This window comes from Rattus norvegicus, chromosome 2 (assembly GCF_036323735.1).
Source record: "Rattus norvegicus strain BN/NHsdMcwi chromosome 2, GRCr8, whole genome shotgun sequence".
Lineage (NCBI taxonomy): Eukaryota > Metazoa > Chordata > Mammalia > Rodentia > Muridae > Rattus > Rattus norvegicus.
Window position 1 is genome coordinate 98,293,821 of NC_086020.1, and position 16,701 is coordinate 98,310,521.

General features: G+C 36.5%; 1 protein-coding gene across 6 annotated transcripts in view; it reads right to left on the minus strand.

Moving 5' to 3' along the window:
- Zfhx4 (zinc finger homeobox 4) overlaps nt 1-16,701 on the minus strand; it is a 189,075-nt gene that overhangs the window by 161,825 nt on the left and 10,549 nt on the right. The window lies entirely within an intron of this gene.

Sequence of the window (16,701 nt, forward strand, 5' to 3'; positions counted from 1 at the left end):
CGATGAGCAACAGAACAGAACTTAATATTTACTGTGGCCAGTCCTATCATCCTTGGGGACAACCACACTCACTCGTTTTGTTTTGAAGTGCAATGTGCAATGAACGCCATTAAAATATCATTTGATGTTATCAGTCCTAGTGAGTTGCCTCCTTTAGTGCCTCTGCCAACATCTCCCCTGATTTAATCTCATGCAAGCACTCTAGATGAAAATCCTTCAATATTTTAAAAACTTAGATTACATATTTCCTTTGTTTCAGAAAAGAGTCACCCAATCAAAGCCTGATCCATTTCTAATGTCAAACGCCCAGAGAAAGTTGAGCATGTGCAAGTTAAACGTGTGTTCTTTTCTGTGCATGTGCATGCAGCTGCGTGTGGATGTGTTCATATGCAAACTCCAGACTCTGTTACTGCAGTCTGACTTCAGCTGGGCTCTCCGAGTCCCTGCAGTGCAGATCACTCATTTTGCACAACGATGGCACTGTACACAGCAGCTGAGTGGCATGAAACTTTGGTGTTTATTTTCAGCCTATGACACAGACACGGTCTTGCTTTTATGAAACAGGTAAGCAAACTTCTCTCAAATCTTAGGATCCAAGAAGCCCATAACTTCAAGGCTAACAGACCCTTATTTTAGAAGAAACCATGTTTTTACATATCATGACATTTTCAGTGGAAAAAAAAAAACGGGTATTCTACATTATGTAGAGAATTACAGCTGTTATTACAGATATTCTGAATCTCTGTCCCTGACACTTCTCCCACTCCTGCATGCTGATACAGCCTTCATTGTGTCTGAGAGATATGAAGAAAAGAAAAGGTTGAGTTCACCTATATTTTGGCATATCTTAGTAATTCCTTTTAAAAAGTTTGTTTAAAAGGTAGACGTCATTGAAGGTCACAGGCATGTAAGTACTAAGACCCTGTCAGTAATGCTCTTACTGTAATCAAATCTAATTTTGTTCACCAAATCAGAGGGGAAATGATCAGTTTATAATACACCAAAAGATAATCATAGATTGATGACAAAATCAAAATTGGTTTTGGTATCTGAGACAGTTAAAATGGCACTCTAATTGCCTATGGGGCAAACAACACAAAGCTTAGTGTGTAATTTTAATCATGGATGAGCTGCAGGTTAATTATCTCTGTGGCATGCACGTAGCTTTTTAAAATCTCTGAAATAATTTGATCACAATAAGCATAAAAGGCTAATAATTTTCTAATTAGTCCATAAACATTGTTTACCTTTGCATGTACTGATTCTGCATAATGTATACATTTTGGAAGGCAGTCAAAATGCCTAAAATGCAATACATTGCTAAACTGACCTGGAAAACAGGTGGAAGGGAGGCAGAGGCTGGATGTTTGGGATGAAAACAATGACACTATTAGATAAATAGGTTAAACAGGACGATCTAGGGACCTGGATCATACTTTCCATCAATGATAACACTCAATTTATACATATATCTAATGTAAAACTGATGTTCTGTACGCCAAAGAGTAAGAAAAGCTACTAAGCATAAATCAGACATGAGTTTCTGAGCTATAATAATTATATTAATTATTTTATTAAAAATAAAATTATCACTACCACTTTGATCTTATCCTTACCATAGTTTTTGCCTCACAGTAAAACATATGCAACAGTTATTATATAGGTTCTGAATGTACATCAAATGTTCCTTACAGACATTATATGGAAGGTGCAGTCAAACACCAGGGCTCAATGACAACTGGGCGCTATACAGTATTTCTACAGTATTTACTCTCGCTACATTATTTCATTTCAGTATTTCTCTACATAGCATAGATCCCATTTTTTCATTTTATATTAAAGGAGGCAAAAGGAAAAATTATGGAGACTATGTTAAAGGAATTCACATCAGAAATGTGCTAGGATATACTTTGTATAAAACTTTTATGCAATTTTACGTCAAAGTGTCTATCCATTTTATCTCAATAAGACACACATTAATCAAAAAACAGGTCAAACATGTAAGTCTTCTATACAATTGCAATTACATTTCACTCTAAAATCCCCACCAACAAAACTATCTATTTGGTATAGATAGCAACATATTACCTAATTTTAGTATTTTTATGTAGCTATTGACTTTAACCTAGCAAGGTTTGGCAGTGTATTCTGATGGGACTCTTTCTTCTGCGTGGTTAAAAAGGTACTTAAATTAGTATTTTTCAGGCACTAAATATGATGCCAAGCTAGTCACTCTCATCATTGCCAAATGAAGTTTTCCTTTTAGTGATAGGGCTCATGTAGGAAGCTTGTACTAGCTTTGTAAAACCCCCAGTTTGAAGGCTATTTGACATCAACCACAGAAGCATTCCCAAATAATTTCATAGCACATTAATTCACTGTAAAAGTTGCTTTCCCGTCAAAACTGGCTTCTATTTAATCGTCACCAATTCCTAGTTTCTACGGCCAAATATCCCGTTTTTAAAAAATACAAAAGTCTTCAGGAAATTCCTTAGACAAAACCTGCTCTAACTTTTATGCTAAATTCAGAGCAATACATACCTTCTGGTCTACTTAGAGTACTTGTACACGTTTTTTGGTATTCTCAGGAATTTGCAAGATCAGTGACTTTGATCCTGTCAAATCCCCTTTTTCGGAAGCAACAGACAATATGCAGAAAAGAACTTTTTCCCCCTTGGCTTCTGCTCTGCTTTCCTCTGCAGTCACTGCTGCCTAAACTCTGCTCTGCTAAATGGCCAAACCCACCTAAGAGGAGCCCTTCTAATAAAAGGGGGTGGGGGTTTCTGCACAATAGGAGAATGCCTTTGTATTCAGCACTCAGAGTTCCCATTAGAACCCAAAATCAGAGGCCAGTTTTGCCTCTGCTTTTTAATTGAGGCCGCCCCGGCCCTCTTCTACGGTCCAGTGAGACAGTGTTTGTGAAATGATTAAAAAGAACGTGATCTGATCAAGAGGCCAGAATAATGGGGAAAGAATGCTAGGTTGGCCACTCTGCTAAGTGCTGGGAGAGAAGACCAGGGCGCTCCTCTATTGTCTTTATTCTCCTCTGCCCTCTGCCCTCTGCTCTCCGCTCTCTTCTAAAACTCTGGGTCTTTATTTACTCTATCTGAAATGAGTTAAAAGTTGTCTGCGTATAAGGGAATTTGGTAAGAAGTTTACAAAAAAAAAGAAAATAAATAAAAATCCTTGAGTTATATCAAGTTTCCAAAAGGTCATCACTGTCTCTGCTGTGGCCTTTTCCCCATTCCAAATCCTCTATCAATATGTCATAGTGAGTTAGGCAAAGACAAAAGAGAGGCGCAGTGTGAAAACGGCACATATATCTAATCCTGACAAAGCAATGAATAGGCCTTCACAAGTATAATTATACTTGTTTATTTGTTGCCACGTACAGAGAACTGATGAAAAAAATCCATCAAAGTGGTATTATGCAGACACCAAGAGCTTCTTTTCTTTGCTTGCTAAAGCCACATTGAGGCTTAAATTCCTTATTGTTGAATTCAGAAGAAAGAAAAAAAAAAGATTTTTGGCTTTTTTTTTTTTTTTTTTTTTGCATTAGTTGCTGACAGATCTTTTGTGTGCCGGGATGTATTAGTTCACACCACTACCTTACTTTTATCCATGCTGGAATTCATAATTACAAACTACTGTACTGGAGTTTGGAATAGGGTGTGGCTCACGGACTCCAGGAAGGAGGTAGTCAAATGGTCCTTTGGTCACATCCTTATTTTGATATGTCAAGACACAGGTGATGTACCAGAATGGAAGCCCCGATTCTATCAGAAGACACATTTGACCTCAAGCCTAGAAGATGCTTCCCTTCAAGGGAATTTACTTGTTTATTTTAATCAGGCATTTAGTATCTCATAGAAAATATTGCATAATCCTCAGTGTTAAAAAAGGTTAGCAATGGGGACGGCAAAAGGTTGAAAATACTAAGTAAAAAGGTCTCAAACCCAACTATTAGGACCCATTATGTTCCAGCAGACATTAAATCAAGGAGCTTAACAAAAGCACATTTTTAGAGGTGGGGTGGGGGGGACTCAAGTAAGCTTTTATCTTTCCTTGCAGGACAGAAATATATCAAAGTAAAGGCAATCTCCATAGTTAATGTTTGTGAGCTTTACAATTTAAAACAGAAAAGCTGTAATTTTTCTTTGCTGGCAATCTGGAAACACTCTGGAGTTAATTACAGCTGATTCGGAGTGAACCACACAAACAAAGACCAGTCTATGTCCAGACAATTATACTGCATTAACCAGCTTAGAGCTTCCTGCTGATGTTCCAGGGCTCTTCTGTTACAGCCTTCTACCTTCCCAGCACGAGAGAATGCTTCTGCAAGAAGGAATTAATGAAGCGAACTGCAAAAGAATGTGTGACGACCTCTCCTGACACTGCAAAAACTTTCCACCCATGTCATGACAAAGGGGAGAAGGTAATTAAGTTTGAATAGAAGGATGTAACCAAATATATTCAGTATTTAGAACAGGCGCATTTTTAAGAAGGGAAAGTTTACAAAGTTTCGTGAGTCAACTAAGTCATTTTCCCTTGTTTCCTTCTCATTTTTCTCATTAAAGTCTAAATTAGCGATTCAGGGGAGATTGGTTTCCCTCTCTATAAATAGGACCCTTGTGATTGAAGCCTCATCTTCTGTATCTTTGATTCTTTCTTTCCTTCCCTTCTTTCCTAGTCTCCTTTCTCTTTTCCTCTTAGGTCACTAAATCTACATAGATGTTACATGACAGTTACGTAGCATTAAACATATGTGCTGTGGAGCAAATGCAGAGAAGCATACTTTCCCGCTAAGTCCAATAGTTCTTAATTAGATTAGTTGTGGGAAATGGGGATTTTACTCAGTTTTCTTTACAACTTTAATCAAACTCCAGCTACTTTGCTTACAGAAGAATCAATAGTCTCTCTTTAACCAAATTATGCTATTATATGACTCATTTTATTTGTTTGCTTCAGGAAAATTTCATAATCAGTGGGCAAGATGGATCCAACACTTTAGCTACCTCTGGAAACAAACTTGGGTAATTTCTACCAACAGAGCTGATTTCTAATTTTCTTATTCATTCTAATTGAAAATGAATAGTTTGCATTGGTGTGAGGCAAGGACACAAACTGCATTTATGTTCTGTGCCCTTGTCTGGTTTCCTCTTTGATACTGTTTTGCTAGTATTACAGCTGACACTCAGTGTTTGTGGTGGTTGCTTCATTAAAGGGTAAGGGGGCTAATCAGCTAAAGTATTACTAGAAAGCTGTTGTTTGCCAATAGTCAGAGTACGTTGATTCATTTCACCATCTAAAGAAAATAAAAGTATCAGATAATGGCAGTGACCCATTCATACTTAAGTGTTCCTCGCCTTCCCCTTTTCTTCTCATCACAAAGTAAAGTTAGCCTTAAATGATCTTCTAGACATCTTTTCCCTAAAAAATATGTAAGTCTAAAACTCAGCAGGGGTCTGCATTGAAGTACATTCAAATGTATTCCCTGGAAGTTCTTCAAGATTGTGTAAATCACTTTAAATTTTGAGGCATCATAATGGGGGACCAATTAGTCTTCCTTCTCCACTCCCCGCTGGATGCTCCTACCATATTGGAAAGTTCAAGTGCGAAACACTTGACTATAAAGCTATAACATGGAATCCTTTCGGCTTCCTTGGGGGAAAACATGAATTCTTCAATCATGTCCTGGAAATGTATAAATCAAAGTTGCCATGTCTTTCCTGCACCTAAATTGTCCATCATTAAAATGTGATTGACTTAACAGCTCTCACTTAAAACAATCTGAAGATATCACAGGAATATTTAAAATTAATCATAATTGGCACATGTAATGTTATGTTTGAATACAAAATGTTTGGTGTCAAGCGATTTACTGCCTTAGCAACAACCATCACACACATGGTAGGATGATAATATGTTCTAATGCATGTCTGTGATTCTCCTCCTTTCTCATGTGTGATCACAAACACAGTATGGTAAAAATATGTCCCAGGGCACAGCTGTGATTTTCCTTCCCTATCTACTCAGATTAAAAAAAAACTGAAGTATTAACAACTGAGTATTAAGGGAAAAATAACTTTGTGACTTTTTGTGTTTCACCATTTCCATCAACATAACAATAAATACAGTAGTGTTAAGCATATTTGAAAACCATTCCTTGAAGTCTAAACCTACTATAATTACCTTTATAAAACTAATCACAAGTCAGGTATTCCAGCAAACATTGTTATTCCCTGAGCAATGACTTTAATGTTTTTAAATGATTTCATATAGTTTGAACAAAGAAAATTACATGTATAATTTTTTAAATCACTACCAAGTGGCTCTATATAGTATTCTTAGAGTCTACCAAATGCAACTGTTTTTATATTCCATGTAAATATTTTAAATGACTTTATATTAAAAAACCACATTTGGACCAACATAATAGGGAACATGCGTGGAATGCCAAGAGTTCTTCTGGATGAAATCTTGGCAAATTTATGTTTGATCACCAAGAGTAGGAGGTTATTTTATTTCTACTATGAAGAGTCTTTTGTCTGTGATCTCCATCTCTTTTTCTATCTCTCCCTTTCTTTCCCCTAAAAGTTAATTTGACTGCTGCCCATCAGTAAAGTGAGCAATTCAGTAATTAACTTTTGTGTTTTAAATCTATAAAGTTTAATTAGATTTCATTATAAACAAACAAATGTCAACCATAATTATAAGCTCCTTCGTTTACCTACATATTATCCCTTTTCAAACAAACTTGATGTCAGACAAATTAAAATCAAGCAACCAGCAATTTTGAGTTGGATTTTACATGATCTGCTGGTAACCTGATTACTTTAACTTCAATATCATTACAGGAAAAGTATTTCAGGAAAAATAATTACAAGAATTCCAACAGGAGACAAGCTTAATGGTATTGATTCAAAAGATGCATGCTCCTAGGACCATGTTGAAGAAATAATGTTATCTCAAATCTACAGTTTCTATTAAAATAAAATTGTCTTGCATAAAAGAAGCAATTTAAGATTCGTGTCTGAAGAACTAGAGATATAAAACTAACTGAATAATTATCTGGCCCCAATCATCTTATACTTTAAGTAGAAAAGTATTAGCATGGCACAACTACAAGACATGAGGTTTGCAGGTTTATTTACTGACTGGTGTATCTATTAGGACCAAGGACAAGTGAGCTGTCAGGACATAATGAAGGTAAATGATTAGTTAGCACCAAGCTTGAGCTCTTCTTCAATGCAATAAGAGTTAATTAAAGTTTACCATCAAACATCAACCAAAGCAGGATGTTGATCAAGTTTCAGCATTAAGTGCAAACAGACAATAGTTGGCAGCAATTAGTGTGGCTATCAGATGACATGCAATGCTAATTATACATTTAAAACAGCTAAAGAGCTAGGAGAGAAAGTAATCAGCCTCCGCGAAGACAGATACTCAAAGGGCAGGAAACAGGTATCCGATTCTTCCACCTTAACACTGTAAATCAATAGAATGAAACAAGAAAGGGTTGTCTGGGTACATTAGCTGAAAGAGAACAGTTAGATGGATCCAAAATGGAAGAAACCTGCTAACATTGGCCTATCAAAGATAAGAACTCAGGTGAGGTAGGAAAAGTCTGTTACTTTTCAATTAATGTTTCAGAATGAAGTCTGTATAAAGAAAGTTTAGCTTCTGGTTTTGTGTAAGTTCAACAATGTCACAGGAAAGCCATTGTCAAAATTCTTATTGAAATCAAGGACTAACTTCCACTGTAAAGTGGAAAGCATTTCATACCTGAATGTTACCTCTGTGAATGCAAATACTGTTCCTTTACATAGGTTTTAGATAGAAGCAAAAATTGAAACTCTTTTAATGCAGCTGAATTTAAAGTCCAGGTGTTGGGCATATGTATTCACGTTGAGTATATGTCCACATGCTTAGCATATGATCAGCAAATCTTTCAAGTGATACTATCTCAAACCTGTAGTTTCAGACTGACTTAAATCATTAAACCCACACACAACATTTACCTTGGAAATTCCCTAGTTCTTTAGTTGCAGTCTAAAGTGCATGTCAAGAACAGTGTCCATTCTTATATTTCCTATTCTCGTCCATCATTCTGTTATGCTAAGTATTTGTACACAGTGTTGTCTAATCCCAATCTTTCCCTGAAGCTAAATCTAAGCCTTTGCTGGCTCCAAGTACAAAAATGTGTCTCTCCAAAAGCCCTTTTGTCTCTTCTGTGCTCATACACTCATTGGTCCTGACATCTTCACTCCAGTCGTGACAAACAAGCTGATGGCTCTGATGTGACTGTACAGCTTCATCTACAGATACACCACTAACTCTCATCACCATTCGGAATATGGTTCTTCTAGATTCCTGCAATGTATTGTGAAAGATCATCAAAGGAGAGAAGGGAAATGAGTGTGAACTGGATTTGTGGTAGAGAAAGTCTAGAGTAAATTTTGAATCACCACTAAACCTCTGGTCAGTGCACACCAGACAGGGGACTGTCTTTTAAATGTCTTTTCTGTACCCTCAACATGAGCAGCTGGAGTAGGACATTGTTTGTGATGTAATATAAATGAAGCTTCTCAAATAAACAGGGCCAATCAGTGGGTAGGGCAGCCTTGTTCTTCAGGTCTACTTCATGCGGAGTCTAGTTTTTTCTTACCTTCTTTCTGTTATGAATTCTCTGTTTACTTCTGTAGCAAAAGGGACTGTCAAAATCAGTTTTATTATGGCATTATATTTTTTCAATTAGGGTTTTTAATAATATTTCCAAATATTATTCCATGTGAAGCTCTTTAGGCTAATTGAATGTCAAACATTTGATTTAGCATAACCGCCTCCACTCTTCTAGCTACAGACTAAGATCCCAAGTTCCAGGTGCAAGTTCTCGATGCATACACGATGCAGCACATACAGTAGGTTCTTACTCTAACTTCTTTTCTCAAATCCTTTGTGAAAACACAGCAATCATAGGCAATGGTTGCCTAACAGATCACAAGAAAGTAGGTCAGGCTTTGGACCATGCAAGGAACTCTTATTCTTGTTCTTATTAGCATTTGTCCCCTTCTTAGAACAGGAACAAAACCAAGTGCTCATGTGAGCTTTATGAGCAAATTAAAGGTGAGCCACTTTAAGTGCTGTCCATGATTTCTTTGTTGACAGCAAATACTTGATCAGCCTTCTGTGACAAAACCACTTCTGGCAAATCAGAATGATTCAATTCCTAACGAATTTGCACCTTGTTTCTTTTAAAGAAGGAAATGCCCTACCCCACTTTTTCTCACATCTCTTACCTTTTAGACTATTGATTAGACCACAGTCTAAGCCAATCTAACCAATAAACTAACCGACTAACCATTTTTAAACTAGAAAACACACACACACACAATGAGAGAGAGAATTGCAAATCATTCTCATATTCAGAGCACATAAGTTTAAGACAGAAGAGAGCTGAAATCCTCAAAATGAAAATGCATTCAGGGATCACATTCTTATACCTTCCACATAGACACACAAACCTAGATCACCTATCTACTCTGAATTAGGTGCTGTAGCTCAAGAATTTCTATGGGCTCCAGTATTCTTCTCAGTTTAAAAGGGAATTGTGCCTTTGTACAACAATCTAGACTTCTAAAACAAAAAACCATTCACGTTGCTCTAAATGGTTTTCTCTAAGGAATTCTCCAGAAAAGAAACAACCAATTTGAATTTGTGCACTCCTTTTCAGCACCTAGGTGAGACAGGGAGCAGAGTCTGTTAGTATAATAAACTGAAGGTATCTATGTGTGCTTTTAAGAATCATTAGCAAGTCACTCAGCAGCTTGGGTACCAACAAATTGAAGAAATTGCCAATATTCCCATCAGTGTGAATACAGTAGTTAAATGGATATGACCTCTGCCTCCATAGAGGCTACAATTTATTTGAATATCTCTCAAGCACATACAATCCAAGGCCACTTATATTTCCATACAAATACAAACAATAACTCTGTTCATAAACATGTATCAGAGTGGAAGATTATTATGCACTAAATTATTTTTAAAACTGTATTGAAAATAGACTCCAGTTTCTATATGGTTCAAGAGAATCACATTTATATATGTGTTAACTTTTAGGCAAACTGTCATATCTGAAACTGCATAATCCTCCATTAAATAATGCATCATTATAAAAAATGCAAAATTCTGTGATTTGCCCTAAAAGTTAATCCAAGTGGATGCTAATAACTTATCTAGAAATTTCCCAAAGACAACTTAATGAATCTGTAGACATTTACATATTTATACATAAAACTGGATTTTTTTCCTCTAGGCTTATAGAAATTTTGGTTAGTAGGAAACCATGAAATAGTATGACTTATATTCATTTCGTGACATATCAAAATCTCTTAATAGCAAATATATAGAAAAGTGTTTCCATTGCTTGTAAGCCAGTTTTGGAACCACTTTGATTCACATGATCTCAACAGATTGAGTTCACTGCAAGACTGAAGCCAGTAGTGTGGTCTCTTCTATTATTGTATTTAATGGACTGCCGGCACTCCAGAGTTCATGTAAATTGACCAAAGTCTGAATTATTTAAAAACTGTTTCTGTCCTAATTAGCTTCATAGAAAAATGAAATGCATTAAATATCCAGGCATCATCATAACTAAACCAGTGGTGATGACAGAGTGGGAGCCACCTGCCTAGTTAGATGCCATCCAGAGACCTGCTAAGGAGAGAACGATGGCAGAAAGCTACTGTCTCCTTCACTACATCCTAGATATACCTGCTGCCGAGTCCTATCACCTTATCACAGCCGTGGGTCACTCTACATACATCCTTGTAGATATACTTCATCAAACACTCATCATCTTAATGCCATATTCAACCAAGAGCCTCCGTAACCACATATAATGTCATTTCAAACTGACATATTTTATAGTTCAGCAAACCTGGAGATACAGAATAATAGGAAACCAAAGCTTCCAAAGACATTTGGGCATTTGGACAAGATCACCATCTAAATTAATCCAGGTAGCTTATAACTGACAATGTCTACACAGGTCATTATATTGCTGAGAAATCAAGTACAATTTAAGTGGAAGTAATCAAACTTACTTAAAAGAAAAACGGGTCGAACGTAAACAGGACAAAAGTACGGGCTGGCTTGAATTATGTGCGTTCTTTCTGTACACTATGCTGCCTCGAAAACTTCAAAGCTTTGTCCTCTTTTACCTTACTCACACAGAACAGAAAGTTCCTGTTTGTTCACACCATCTTCATGATTATTAAAAATGCATTTTAAGTCACTGAGGTCATCAGTATTTTTATGAATCAGACTCTTCTTGGCCACTAGAGCACCTAGACTAACCTGTTACATAACACAGAAGTATGTGTAAGAGTTACAGAGCTGGGAGGCTGTCCAGATTCTGATTAGCCCCCTTTTGAAGCAGAAACTACATTTTCTCAGAGAAAACATCCCTGTTGGACTGCCCTCACAAAGTTTTCTTTGCTTCCTTCTGCAATACCCACAGCCTTGATTTTTCATTTATGCCACAATCCCTTTCTTGAACATACAAAGGTGAGTACACACCCCTACATAGTGAATTCTAGCTCTTCTCAACACACTTTCCTAGCATACTGGCTGTGTTGATGACTTGTGGATTCAGTTCCAGTTTTCCAAAGGAGCTAGCAGAACTGAATGGACGGAAGACTGTTTCCTGACCCTAACATCTTTAGTGTTCTTAGTGGTCTCAGCACCAAGTTGCTTTTTAAATCGCTTCTTAGAAAATGAAGGAAATTTAGCTGTGGCAGGAAAATCTCACAGTATCTAGAGAGCAAAGCAAATCACTCATTTAGGTATAGGCCAGGTGTGTGTGTGTGTGTGTGTGTGTGTGTGTGTGTGTGTGTGTGTGCTTGCACACACATTCATGTGTGTGAGTGCACTCTGAGTGGGCATGTGATCAAATTTTGAGCACAAATATATTTACTAAAACAAAACTAAAAAAAAATACCCTAAGACATCTAATGAGCTCAGAAGTCTTAAGTATGAATTACATCATTCCTAAATTTATGGTTTGATTTTTTTTTTTTACGTGCTACAAACTGAAACATAGAGAACTAATACAGGTTTTATGAAGGTATCCTATGAGAATGAGAAAAGGTGAACCTATCAATATTTGGGCTTCTTCACCTTGTTCTTCTGAAGCCAAATTTTAAGATGCTCCAAAATCTTCCTGTTCAAAGTTTTATTTGGTCTATATTTTAAGAATGAGACCATGTTACATACAAACAGTATGTTTTTGTATATCAATATTGTTACAGCTATGAGTTTCCTTTCTTTGTTACAGTGAAGTCAAACAACCTTACAACCTTATGGACAGTTAAAAATACATATTTTTAACCCAAAAGTCAATTTTCCCTGGTTCAGATCTAAGTAAATATTCGTACCATATTTTCTGGGTTTGTAGCAAGAGCAAAATGGGATCCATAAAACTTGTTTTTAGAGATTGTGCTAGAATATATGTCAACCAGTTGCCATCATCTGAAAATGACATGTACCCTGGACAGCCAAGCAGCAGACATAAGCATTATATTTCCCACACAGAAACATGCTAGTGTCCGAGCCTCCTCACTGACCAAAACCTACCCATAACCAAGCTGACTTGGACCATAAGAGCACTCTGACATATGCACTAACTCAGTCTACTCCAATCCTTAATCTTTGTGTATTTATTTTTTTAAATATCTAGAATGTTAAAGTGGATAATTATATTAGTGATGCCTGTTGCCAAACCTGACTTTCGTGTCAAAGCTATTTTTACATGTCGTACATACAACCAAAAATTCCTCAGTGGCAAGTATTTCATTTCACTCAAAATCCTTTGAGTAGGGGAGTGGAGAGCAGCCATTCCTGACCTGAGGATTGTATGTCAAATGGGAAACCATATCAAATTTCCAAGGCAGCTTGTGAACCTCTGAAATGAGGGAATTAACACAATATCAACTCCAGCAAGGAGCACAGTCCTTATGCAAGAAAACAATGCCACCAAGTTCTCATTAAAAGCCCATTTTGTCCTGAGCCATTAAAGACCAGGAGTGAACTAATATCTTGGTTGTGTTGTCAGGGATAAGTAAAACAAGTGCCAAGAGAAATTGTGCACTTTCAGTTCTCACATGTGTCCATCTGCTCACATATAAACATATATTCCACTCTGTCTGATTCTTGCAATCTTGATATAAGAATACCCTGGGCTTTTTCCCATTTCCTAAGAATGCAGACATCACATAAGCTACTATTAACCCATGTGTGATCCACATCCATGGTGGCTGGAATGCTGCCAGATACAACACATGGTGCCTGCTTAACCATGTCTTAAATTATAAATGAATTTATTTTTTAAATTAACACATTTTTCTTATGGAAATACTTTAATGAGCCCTTATTTGTGTAAAAAAAAATAACCTCCATGTGGATTTCTTTTTTGTTCTTTTAAGACTTTTTTTCCAAGCATATCATAAAGTTAGCCATCAAAGTTTCTGAAACAACCCAGAGTTTCTTGACAAATTTTAAAAAGGACTCCAGTAAAGAAGTTGGGTGACTTTATAAAAGAGATCAAACATTTTTCCTTTACAATACGCTGTACTCAAGAGGTAACCTGCACACTTGGGTTTATAGAAAAACACTTGTGATTTCTCAAGTTTCCATATAACCTTCATAACAGAACCCGAGCAACTGAACCCTAAAGCTATGAGACAAATGGACATTCTGCTGCCTAGCCACAAAATGGTTAGAATGGTATCTGCTGGAATTCTTCAGCTTTGCTCTGGGGCAGCCTTCTTTGACTCATTTGTGGTGACCCCAATTAGAATGAGCTTCTGTCAAATATATACATCGATACAACATGTGAGCAAATCATGATCTATACTGATACTGATTTACATATATGCAAAAGAACCAGTTCTCACCTTCGAAGGTGTCTCGGCACATAGTATTTTCATTGCCCTCATTATGGCTGAAGAAACTTCATCGGAGACTTGTTTACATTATGAACTGATAACCTATTACAGCTTTAACTAGCGACAAGGAAAAACCCAACTGCAATTGATTTGGAGTGAGCATACAGCTCCCTGATATCTTTCAGAAGGCCTACTTAAAATGAATATAAAATACACCTACAAGCTAAGGAGAAGATTGCATTCCGAGCTTTATGAGTTAAAGCCTAAGAAGACAACTTTGCATTTTCATCTGCTATCCCTTCGTATTTACAAAAGCTGACAAACCACTTAAAACACTTAACATTACCAAAAGTCAGAATACACAGACCTGCCTCTAAGAAAGTCTTTTGTCATTTGAAGTAGTTATTTCTGATCAGTGGGAGGGAGTACACTATAAGGTCAATAATTTAATGAACTAAATATTTATGCCATATTCCTGGCTCCTCTTAAAATAACTATTTTTTTGACCAGCAAAGTTCACTTAGTACTCAATATTTGGCTAGACTAGCATGCTGCTTAAAGCCTTCTACATATAGGCCTCTGGTGATCATCTACCTGTTTGTACTATCTTCATCCATATCTTCCTGATCACATTAAAAATCAGGACAATTTGGAAAGTTGATGAAATCTGAGCCACTGCTGGTTTGCTCATGTATTGGAAAACATAACTTTGGAGAGAGCAGAACACAGACATAAAGAAGGAGAAGTCTGCATTTTCATCTTCCTTTCATCTTAGTCATTCAGTCAACCATTTGGATCTCTATTCAACAGAGCTTTTCATTATGCAAAAAAATGCTAATCCTTTTCCGATGTCTTCACACTTGTATAAACCTCCATGCCTTCAACTGAAAAGCAATTATATCAGTTTACCTTCTTGTCAAAAACAGGATTAATATTCGAATAACAGAATCTGCTTTCTTTGCCTGTCTTTTTGCTTTAGGAAACTAGCAGTTATCACTTGAGGTATTCTTTGAACAAAAACACATTATTTTAAATATCATTCTTTTTGCCAATGGGTGGGAAAAGGAGAAGGCAGAGCAGAAGAAAAAGTTTTTCAGTTACTGCAGAAACTTAAAAGAAAAAAAAGAAAAAAGAAAAAAAAAAAAAAGAACTGACCTTGCCTTGCAGATGCCCAAAGAGAATAAGACTCACTCTGGTCTATTAATCAGAAACAAATTATGAAAGAATGTAGCTGGACTGGTTGACACTATCCAGTCTTGGGAGACTCAGTAACAGCTCAGTAACAATGGGTAATGAACAGCCATGACAAATGGGGCAGAGAAACTATTTATTTGCATATGCAAATTCCCACACAAGGGAAACATGTACAAACAAGTGTCATTGTAAGGTGGATTAGGCAAACAAGGATTTCTTTTTAGGACATTCTGCAGTCCAGAACATTAGTCAGCACAATTAAACCAGTCTCCATGGAGACTAATGAAATTTCACCATGGTATGAGTTAAATTAGATAGCTAGTTATGTGTTTCCACAATCCAACTTGAAATCCATTATTGTTTCAGAACAATACAGCAATTGTGCCTAGCTGATCTTTGCCAGCTCAACAAGCTCCTAAGTTGACAATTTGCATATGTTAATATAATTAAGCACTAATTACATGAAACTTGTACATATTCACATGCACTTTCCCTGGGCGCTTCTCAGTTTGAACCATGGCCAAGTCTTTAACCCTTAGAATGTTTTTAGTGAAGGGGAAAAAAACTACAAAACAAAACACAAAAAACCCACACTGCCTATGGGGACAGATCCTAGACAGATACAGAAAAGCTCTTCATTTATGAATACAATGCCTAACCTGGCTTCTCATATTCTAGCAATAATGACAGAAAATAATTTGTGAGTATCCCAGAGACCCAGGATAAGATGAAGACGGGGTAGAAGTTAAAGTAGTAGTTAAAGGCTCCTAACAAGTGTCTGATACAGGAGCGCAATCACGTTCATTTCAATAAAGTGTTAAGAGAGAGTCTGTGCTGTTGCCACTGTCAAACCTTGGGAGATAAAAATGGTTTGACAACAGCAAAAATAGCAACTAGAGAAGGGAAAAGGAGACAGTAGCAACTAATGAGCTTTACATAAATATATGCAGAGGCAATTAAGCAATGTTAATTACTTTAACAGCAGTTAATTGAATATAATTAGATATTTTAAGCCACTGAATAAAAGCATAGTTAAGATTAATTTCATTGAGATTAATTGTAAATAAGGATAGATTAAATCTGTGTTTTGACAGGCATAAAAAGTAGTTCTGCAAATTGGGTAGGAACATGGATACCAGTCCAAAAATCATAGATTATTTTAATGTCACACCTCAGAATCATGTCCTCAACATGACTTTTCAAACCCAAATAGACAGGAGTCTTTAAGAAAAACAAACAGCTTGCAGAGATTAAAGAGCCTTTTGTCCATTTTCATATGCATTACTTTTAACAGACTAAATTAAGCAAGTCTGGTATACATTTTTTAGGAAGGAACATTTCACACTGAATGGAAAAAATGTTCTATCACATATGAAATTCTTGCAGCTGTGCGGAACTTTGTCCAGATGGTTTAAGACTATAAAACAGGACCAAATGATAGGCAGTAGGCCTTCTGAAGATTGTATGATAAAGATATAGTCTTTTATTTCAACCTTCCCCTCATTTCTACTTCCTATTTTCCAATCAGTTCACATATTTTCAGATGGGATTGTTTCTC